Raw genomic sequence first — 9,121 nt, 5'->3', positions numbered from 1 at the left:
CAGACGTCATGAACGTGCAGGGGCACCCTCAAACGGTGAACCCGGGAGTTGACACTGCTCCAACACACCAGGGAATCAACCACCTCGGTGTTACCCAATGCGGTGGTTGTTCCTATAACCCCTCAAGAAAAAACTCCAAAACACACCTGCGGGTATACACCGGCTATACCGCAGTACAAGTGTTTCAGTTTCCAAAAAGGGTTAACCCAGGCCTACGGGTCGCAAACATCACTTCGGACCGGGCCTGGCGGTACGGGAAGCACAGGGTCACCAGAGGAGGTCAAAAAACCACCCCCACAGGCCCCTCTTCGCCATGCGTGAGAGAGGAGCGAAAAATAATGGAGAACCAGCCCCTAAGCACACCGTACCTGGTATTCCCCGGCGGTCTCCCAACCAAGTACTAACCAGGACCAACCTGTGTAGCGGCCGAGATCCGACGAGATCGAGCGCGTACAGAATGGCATGGCTGTAAGCCATGACGACAGTGCTGAGTAAAAACATACCCAACCAGGGTCTCCATAGCGCTTAACCCTGTGACACCCAGACCGACCTGGCATTTTTCCCCCTGAAAAAAGCCCAAGTCCCTCAGGGTACCAGAACAGCAGATCTGCATCCCCGGCGGACAACGGGTTCAACTGATCTGGACCAGCGTGACCAGAACCAGTCCCGTGCCCTAACCACGCCGACATGCCTACCCCAGGAGAAGGGCAGATATGCGTGTTGATCTTAACATGAAAAGAAGGCGCCACCCAGACGTTCGGACGAACCGCGCCTGGTGGCCCACCCCAAGGGCGTGAGACCCCACTACATATGTTCAGATCCATCCCGTCATCATCCCCCAGACATGAACGAGAATCCGTCGACAACCCACCCAGGTCATGGGATGTGGTCGCCGGAAGAGGAAAAACCCCCATCTCAGTTGCTTTATAAAAACGCTGTTTCAACCACAAGCAACCAAGGCGTGCCAGTCAATCGCCTGTTTACAGCGAGCTAGCACTATACGTGCGTCGGGACACACCCCCATCAATGAACAGGCTATTTAGACCTGTCATTGAATCCCCAAGGCGCCCAGGGGAACGACAAGAGGGGTGTGACACTCCCTAACTCCAACACTTCTGGAATAGAAAGAAGGAAGCATCAACAGTATGTATCCCAGTCTACACAGCCGGGGTAAAAAATGTTCACATTTTTACATCCCACCACCCTCCCATAGGAAAGAGACGGGGATCCCCAGAGAGACTTCCCACGCGAGCTGTACAGATTGAAAAGAATATATTGCACCTTGAGCCATGTAAAAAACTGGTTTTAGGGCCTCCGGGGAAGAGGCACCGAACCCATACACACTCAATAAACGAATTGAATCGAATATACATACAATAGAAAAGGACCCTTCTAGAGGGTCCACTCACTTTGACAATCTGAGGAGGAAGGCTCTGTACTCTGATGGAGGCTTCCTCACATGGAAGAAGGAGTCCGAACTCACAGAAGGCCTGAGTAGGCGCTTGGTGAGGAGGAGCCCTGACCACCCCCCCTGAAAACAGATCCATCACATGGACCTGAACAGCACACGGAAGTCCTACCAACAGAGACGCGCACGGTGACGTACTCTATGGCGGGGGAATTCCTGCGGTGCACACGCCCAATATACCAGGCCGTGGGACCAGGAACTCCCCGTAACGTGCCGAACCGCCACGTGACGGGAACCTTGAAGGACAGGGGGTGTACCCCTGACCGACAGAACAATGGGGAGAGGAAAGGTTACCAGTTCACCCCTTTACGACCCCACACCCATGATACGACGTAACGACAAAAAGAGAATATGACACAGTCATAGTCAGCTCTATGAAGCGTTTCACAGCTCCACACAGCGCATGAGCTAACCTGCTATCTGATTTTTACTAAGGAAAAACACAGAATAGAGAGGGCTCTAAGAACCCCGGTCCAACATACACATGTGCTTCTGTGGCCAGTACAACCCAGTTGTAGGTCACATGACACACACAACCCATCATCACCTACAAAAAATGGCAAAAACACTCAACAGAGGAACGCCGCTTTTTTCCACAATGAGAGAATACATCATTCTTGATTAGTATCGACCACAGGCCTTGCTAAGCACATATGACAGCAACCAAACCAATTTCCCTTTAGGAAATAAGTTTCTCCAGCAGATTTAGCACAACCTCAGCAATCAAGCTAAGAGTTACATCGTATCCCTACCACACAAAAGACACAATTAATGCACAACATGTCTGATAGGAGGTGATAAAGTCCCCAGGGAACCGGGGGGGAAAAACACAATCCTCCTATTTTACCCTCAATACGGCCAGTTAAAACAGGAAAACCTGTTAATGCGTGAACTCACTGCTCATTGTCATTACAGTCTGAGAAAGAACATTCTTTACTCACTTGTCACCAAGCATAGCTTCATAGGTTAGTTGCCTTAGTAGTGAGTACACGGTACACATAAACACCATGATGTTTCTCACACAACAACCAGATCAATACATCACGATCTGCACGGAGAAGCTAACTGCCAGTGACAAAAACAGCTCACACATAACCCGCAACGTATCCCAAATGCATTGCAACAACACACGTTTTGGGAAAAAACTCCGTTATTCACAATACATTTAGCAAAGTAAAACCAGAAGACGTGTTATGAGGTCTGGCCAACCCCGTACCTACCCGGAACGCAGATCAGCGAAGTGCAGTCACAAGACACAGCCGTCCTGTGTTGTTCGATCCGGGCAGCGTCGCCGCTCCAACCAGTCGCTACAGTCCTCTTTGTTGACGCAATCGCCGTCCAGGCCCAGGGCAGGGTCGACGAACATCCCCTGTCAAGGATGACGTCGTGGTCAAGAGTGTAAAACATGTTAAAATCAAAGCACGTTCAACAGAATAGCATCAAGCTAACGGCTGCTCCAACCGTTCGGGTGCTATTGCTTCCGCTCGCGAGACGCCGATCTAACGACGCACGCGATCAGAAGCGAGCTCCCGGCGGCGCGCGAGAAGCTAAGCTACCCCGCGCCAGGCCACTGACCGGCTAACCGTAAGCTATGAACATGTAAACAATGACATAACACTCACCCAGACAGGCCGCCGTTCTGAACTTCTCCTCACTTTTTAAGAGAAAAGAGAAAACAAGACGTCAACACCGCTTCACAACGGTGACATTACCACGTCCGGCGGAATCAGCACAGTCCCAACTGGCCTGTATAGCTGACTTTGAACATGAATCTGCCGCTATCGCACATTACATGCACATATCCCCTCGTGAAGGAATACTCTCATTTGGATATGAAAGATGGGGCCTTAACACGGTGACAGAGAGAATCCACTCGTCCAGAACACACAGGGATCACCAGTGTCAATGGTCGCGGCCCACTATAGTTAAAACTATAATGGTCTTCAGACCAAGGTCTTCTGTCGCCTAGGTGGCTAAACAAAGGACCCTAGCCTGGGGCCGGTTTCCATAAACTTTGTCAAGTAGCCCCCATAGCACTAACAGACAAGTGGAGCCCGCCAGCAAACACTACTCACCCAACCTGGAACGCACCGCTTCTCACAACAGCGGCATGTCCGACAGTTCAGCTGTGGCCTGACAGGTTTCACCCCAACAAACACAGCAAGGAACTGCAGTTGAGAAGCATGCAGCGGCGTGCTCCCAATACGAAAACCGGTGGAGGGTTTTTAGAATGATCATCATCTTCCAGACACTCCAGTACGAAGACAATATCGCCGTATTTTCTCGAAAATAGTGAGAGAGAAAATAAAGATATGATGTCAACGTATCCTTGTTTCCCAAAGCTGTTCCTAATCCAATTTCTTCCATCATGGTGTCAAGTGTGGGGATCTACCGAGGCACCTCTTCCTTGTGGTGAAAGCGAGAAGGAGGAGAGCAGGTGACCACACACCTGCTTATGAAGGTAAGCTGATGAGGGGTGTGGTCAGACTAATACTGGTATTAGAGGTACATTTGTGGTTTATTCAGTACGCGTGCACGTACGCGAGATAGTGCAGTAGCGATGCCAAGCTAAGCCACTAACGATACAGAACTTCATGTAAACACACAGTCCAATTGTGAAATAATATCTTCGGTGTGAGCAAACACACAGTGGATATCTTCATGTAAACACACAGTCCAATTGTGGAATAATATCTTCGGTGTGAGCTAGCACACAAAGGGAGATGGTAGATCCCAAAAAATCATTCCATAAAGGAACAAGCAAAAATAGATAAATGGCTGGGTGAGTGACTGTCTGACAAAAAGGTGGTAGTCTTCAGTGTAAGATTACACACGAAAAACGGAATAGGTCAAGAACAGTCAAATAGATAACTCACCCAGACGAGATGCGTAATTGGAACTGGAACAACAGTGGAGGCGAGCGCGCGCCACGGGAGCAGGTATCCAAGCGAAGGCTTCTAGGAATTCCTGGAGAACAGCACAGAGAAAAAAGCAGCAGCAACAGCAACGGGGAAAAATATCCAGAGACAAATCAAGGCGACAAAACAAGACGATCCAACAACTTAGAGTGGGGAAAAACGGGGTATAAATAATGAGGGATCGATTGATTGAAAAGCGTGGGGAAGTGAGAGAACCAATCAGCGACGTCTCTGATGACGTCAACGGGGAGAAAGCAGTGACAGCTGGGGAATGTGATTGAAAAGCGTGGGGAAGTGAGAGAACCAATCAGCGACGTCTCTGATGACGTCAACGGGGAGAAACGTGTGAACGAGGGGATAGAACCAATTGACAGAAAAATGAATGAAAACAAAGCGAGGGTGGTTAAAGGAACAGAACGAGTGAGAGAGCAAGGACAGAAACCTCACACATAGGCTTGTTTCCGTTGTGGTCCTTCATCATTGGTGTCAGTGGATTTATGTACTGGTGTGTGGACGTGGGTGTTTGTATGTCAGGATGTGTGGTATAAAAACAAAAAATACTCCATTTTATAGACAATAAAAGAATAAAAAGGAATAACACATATTAAAAACCCTTTGTTCACTACTCCCAGCTTCTGCTACTTATGATCCACCTCTTTATAGCTAATTTAAAAGTGGAGAAGGGGCTTATGGACTTCAACTCCATTGGTAGGCTATTCCATTGTACTGCTGCTGAATATAGGAATGAGTTTTGGCCTATTTTTCTATTGCATCTCACTGGGACGATGTCTGTAGGGCTCCCCCTGGTGGCGTGTCCATATACATCCCTTACCATGTTAAAATATCCTCTAAGATATTGAGGGACAGTATTCCCGAGTATCCTGTGTGTCATGTTGAGTTTTATTTGAGAGACCCTCTCCTCAACCCTGAGCCATTTGAGGCTGTTTACATGTTACATGTTACATGTTACATGTTTAGGTTACACACCACACATGTAATTTGAGGTTACACACCACATGTGGAAATGAAACTGACTAGAGCACCAACATGTCATTTATCCAATCAGGTGCATTCCACGTGGGGGAATGGGAATTAGGGAAGGGATACGTGCACGCAACATGTAAACAACAACATTTATTTTGAACCCACCAACATTTTTAAAATGATAAATTCATTAATCAATCATTTGTTTAGGGGGGAAAACAATACTTTTATTCTGCACCTTTCTAAAAGCTCCGTGGATGTATTATTATTTATTTTTTATCCACTTTTTCTCCCATTTTCTATTTTTCTCCCATCCCAATTTCGTATCATCCAATTGAACCCTCCCCTGTCTCGAACGCTGTTTTTTGCCTCCCACAAGCCAGCTGCAATGTGGACTAAGTCATACATAGCACGAGTCCCCTCCGATACTCGAGGTAACAGCAGTCGCATCTTTTCACCTGCGCGGCGCGATCTTTCAGCGTCAGGGGTCTGCGCTTTGGAGGGGCGCCGCCCCCATCGCTTCCTGATTCTACTGCGCAGGCGCACCAACCGACCTGTAGGAGTCGCTGTCCACAACGCCAGATCCCCACCCATCAGTTTCCCACCCCCTAATACTGCCAATGTGTATTAGTACGGACGACCAGCTAAACTGAAAGCAATGTGGAGCGCTGGGCGACCCAGCGTCTCCAGTATTCGTGGTGAGTGCCTTGCCCACTGCACCACGTAGCCGCCCTTGGATGTATTATTAAAAAAGAAAAAAAATATTACTCTACATAATAATCTTATCTATCACTGTAGGTGTGGAGATGACAGTGGAGTGAAACCTATGATCAGAATAGCCATTCTTATACTGTATATAATTATATTAAACCTGTGATCAGAGTAGTCATTCTTATATATAATTATATTAAACCTGGGATCAGAGCAGTCATTCTTATTAATTCATTCAAACCTTTATTTATTCTCGAAAAGACAATTGAGGTCACCCTCATTTTCAATGTCGTCGAGACTTTACAGACATTTCAATATAATAATAATAAATATTAATAACTATCTAGTATATAGAACTTTTCACACATGGACCGCAGTCCAAAGTGCCCCACAGCAATTAGTATAAAATGAAATAAAATTAACATAGGCATAAAATCAGCACACAATTGACAGAATAAAAAACAATGCATAAATTGCAGACATAAGAATATAAAGACAATAAAAGTAGTGCAACGTAAACGTGCAGAAATAAGACATTATAAAATAAGTACACTAGTACAATGTTGCTCGAAGGCATGTGAACCTCCCCGGAACAGCCAGTCCCCCAAACACCCCACACATCAATCCCTACCACATCCCCATCCAAGACACCATCCGTATTAAACCTGTGATCAGAATAGCAGCTTATATATTATTATATTAAACCTGTGATCAAAATAGCCATTCTTATATTATTCTTATTCATATATTATTATAGTAAACATGTGATTAGAGTAATAGGGTCAAAATGATTCCTGGACCTTTATTGACCCACTTTGACTACCTAGGATGGCTTAGAGAGTAGACGACAGAGTACAGCAACTTGCAATGGGCCTGGTCTACAAGATACACTACACCACACAGGTACCCATGTACATGTCGAAATACTTCCCAAAGGTCAGTGAATACCATGATCACAACACCAGAGGGAGCTCCACAAATCATATGCAACCCAGATTCGGCTCAAACAAGGGACTAAACACGTTTCACAATTATGCCACATCAATGTGGAACGCCCTATCCAAAGCTGTAAAGGAATGTGAATCACTACCCACCTTCAAAACCACTCTTAACCCTTTCACTGCCGCACTACCAAAACGGTTAACCCTTTCACTGCGACAATACACAGAAGGTTAACCCTTTCACTGCCACACAACAGCCGGCGACCGTTGGTTGTGTGATAGTAAAGGGTTAACGTTCGAACTACACACCAACGATAGAGATCAAAGAAAAATACAAAATCAAATGGGACATGGACAGGATCAAGTACCTAGGGGTGAACATCACAAGAGGGGGGGAGGGGCTATACGATGCAAACTATACACAGATAAATCAGAAAATCAAGAGAGATCTAGAAAGATGGATGGTGATGCCCCTAGATTTCAGTTCAAGGATCGAAATCATTAAGATGAACATATTACCAAGGTTACTATACCTATTTCAATCCCTACCTATATTAATACCACAAAACAATTTAGGGAATGGGATAGACAGATATCAAGATTCATTTGGGGGGGGGAAAGGCCAAGGATCAGATATGTGACTCTACAATTACCAAAGGAGAAAGGAGGGATGGCAGTACCCAGTTTAGAAAGCTATTACTATGCAGCACAGCTTAGAACAGTAGCACGCTGGTGCAATGTGAACTATGAGGCCAAATGGAAAGATATAGAAACCAAAAGAGAGGGATTCAAAGTGCAGGCACTGATAGGAGATAGGGAGCTGTTCAGAAGACAGGAACAACTACTAGATCCAATTACCAGATTCACTATAAACATATGGAACACAATAGTAAAGAAATACAAGCTAGAAAAATAATCTAAGATACTGAGATGGATAGCACACGACAACAAATTCAGACCAGGGATAGAAGATCATGGGTTCAAGAGGTGGGAACGGGGGGGTATAACCATAGGCGTAGTTTGAACTTCACGCCAGGGGGTGCGACTGCGTGGCGAACGATACCCGCGCGCACGCGCAGCTTAATCTTGATTTTATTTAATTTTTATTTTTTTTAAGCAATTTCACCCCCGGCCACCAGGGGGTGCAATGCACCCCCTGCACCCCCATAAACTCCGCCCATGGGTATAACCATAGATATCTATGGGTATAACAGCAATGTGCACGATGACAGAAGGAGGGGAGATGCAGACTCTACAAAAATTGAAAGAAAGATACGGATTAGAGAATAGGGACCACTTTAGATATTTACAGATTAGGGACTACTATAACAAGGAAATAAAGCAAGATAGAGACAAAGAACAGAATGGGGTAATTAAGATAATGGTAAAGTCATACGAAGGACGGAAGGGGAGGGTGATATCAGCACTATATCAGGCAATAATGGACAGTAAGGGAAATACAACATTGTATGTGAAAGAAAAGTGGGAAAGAGAGTTGGAAATAGAGATAACAGAGGAGGAATGGTATGACACATGTAAGACACAACAAACAACCACAGGATCAAGGATATGGAGGGAGTTTGGGTGGAAAAATATAATTAGATACTTTATAACACCAGAAATACAGGGCAATTACACACCAGCAAAGAAAACATGTTGGAGGGAGTGTGGACAGGAAGGGGCGAACCATACACACATATTCTGGGGATGTCAGAAGATAAGGCACTACTGGGAAGAGATAGGAGGGATAATAAATGAAATAATAGGATACGAAATACCCCAGGGAGGCCAAGTGTTGTATTTGGGGAATCTGTCACAGGAAGGAATCCAAGGGGAAGACAAATATTTGATTAAGATATTGATAGTGGCAGCCAAGAAAGCTTTAACTAAACTGTGGTACAAGGTAGAAGTGCCGACAAAGGATCAATGGATAGAGTATAGAGGGGATACAGGAAATGGAGAGAATCACACATCTGCTGAGGCTGCAAGAAGAAAAGTTTGAATGGAAATGGGGAAAATGGGAAGAATACAGGAGGGGAAGTAACGACATCACAGAGGTTTGAAAAGGATACAAGGAAATGAATAAAAATTTAAATAAA

Source organism: Notolepis coatsorum (assembly GCF_963971535.1).
Source record: "Notolepis coatsorum genome assembly, chromosome: 4".
NCBI classification, from domain to species: Eukaryota; Metazoa; Chordata; class Actinopteri; order Aulopiformes; family Paralepididae; genus Notolepis; species Notolepis coatsorum.
Note: the sequence above shows the minus strand (reverse complement) of the source record.